Consider the following 1,679-nt stretch of genomic DNA (forward strand, 5'->3'; position numbering starts at 1 on the left):
TGGGCTTCGACATCAGCCACGACCAGCACACGAAGGAGTCAACATTGGCCCTGTGAGTTCACAGGGACACACAGGGCTGTAAAGGAGATGGGGAAGAAAAGCTTTCCATGGGCAGGGGATGGTTGTGCTAGGAAGACATAATATGCTGATCCTTTGCTCATGTTAAGCTTTGCCATCTTTGCAACAAAATTAGTCAGAATTAAAAAAAAAAAGATTTCCATCTCCACAACCCCGGAGATGCCTCTCCATGGACAGCCCTCATACCCGCCTGCCCTCGCCGGTCCCAGTTGCAGATGAGGAACAGTCTGTCTCCTAAGCAGCAGTTTCGGCTCAGGAGGCAGAGCCCCTTCTCCCCTCTTCTCCTGCCCTCTGAGCAGCTGCCTGCCCCAAGCACCGGGCCTCCCCGTCACCCCTGACTCCTTTCCCCCTTTATTCCTTACATTTAGATTATCACTTAATTTTCTGGCACTGCCTTGATGTTGATGGTCTGTCCCTCCTTTTCCCGCCCTTTGCTTAAAAGTCTTTAGCCAAGCCATCATCCTTCGATGATAATAAGAAAACTTGGAAAAAGGGTTTGGTTCTTAGCTCACAGTGGCATCAATCAGGAGAAAGAGCACTGAAGGCCAAAGGGAGACAGAGGGGAGAACCTGGTTCACAGCTTCAGACTGCTCATTTTCCCTGGTTCATGCTGCTGCCTCCACAGGTCCAGCAAGCTGGCATAGGAAATCAATATTAATTTGCCATGTTCTGTTTCTACACTGTTAAGGTAAGACTCTTCCTTCTGCTGAACAATACATGGTTTTTCCTGTAGTCAGGGCAGGTATTGAAACAGTTGGATGTGTTGTTTTCAAGAATAACTGGGACCATATAACCCCATGAGACTTCCAATATTCTTAGAGATATTTCTGAGATTTCCTGGCCGAGGCCAAATCCTGCTCGCTTTAGTCATGGATACAACCCCTTTGATGAGGTGGAGCAGAAAGGTAATGGCACTACTTAGTACAAGAAAACAAGCCAAGTTTGCTTGACAGCTGAGTTGTCGGTTAGGGTAAATGCTGATTTCTGCCTGGTAACAAAACTCATCTATTATCAGAGAAGAGACCCATGCCTTCTTCAGGCCTGTTTCTGAACCACAGCTGAAGAAACTTAGTGACTTTCTAATTTTAGTTTATTATTATAAAATGAGAACTATGTAACGACCAGATGCCTTCCTTACAGGTCTGCAGCAACACATTTATGAATGCTAGAAATGCTTATATGCTGGTCATATCTCAGAGATTTCATCTGAAACTCTTAGGACTTCCCCCCCTCTTTCTTTTTTTTTTTTGTTTTTCTTTTCTTTTTCCTTTTTTTTTCTTTTCTCATTTTCCTTTTTTATCTTTCTCCATTTTTCCTTTCCCTTCTTCATTTTTCCTTTCCTTTCCTTTCCTTTCCTTGCCTTGCCTTGCCTTGCCTTGCCTTTCCCTTCCCCTTCCCCTTCCCTTTCCATTCCCTTTCCCTTCCCTTCCCTTCCCTTCCCCTTCCCCTTCCCCTTCCCCTTCCCCTTTCCCTTTCCCTTTCCCTTCCCTTTCCCTTCCCCATCCTCCCTTTTCCCCTAAGACCAGCTTTCCACTCGCAAGAAGCACTCCTTCTCTCGAAGGAGACTATTTAACTCTCTCAGGACGTGGGAAAACGCATCG

The 1,679-nt window shown here is 45.9% G+C and overlaps 1 protein-coding gene across 1 annotated transcript in view; it reads right to left on the minus strand.

Moving 5' to 3' along the window:
* The window catches only part of NR2E1 (nuclear receptor subfamily 2 group E member 1), a 62,260-nt gene that overhangs the window by 59,762 nt on the left and 819 nt on the right, over positions 1-1,679 (minus strand). The gene's annotated exons all lie outside the window — the stretch shown is intronic.

This window comes from Egretta garzetta, unplaced genomic scaffold (genome assembly GCF_000687185.1).
Source record: "Egretta garzetta isolate BGI_Z169 unplaced genomic scaffold, ASM68718v1 scaffold138, whole genome shotgun sequence".
NCBI classification, from domain to species: domain Eukaryota; kingdom Metazoa; phylum Chordata; class Aves; order Pelecaniformes; family Ardeidae; genus Egretta; species Egretta garzetta.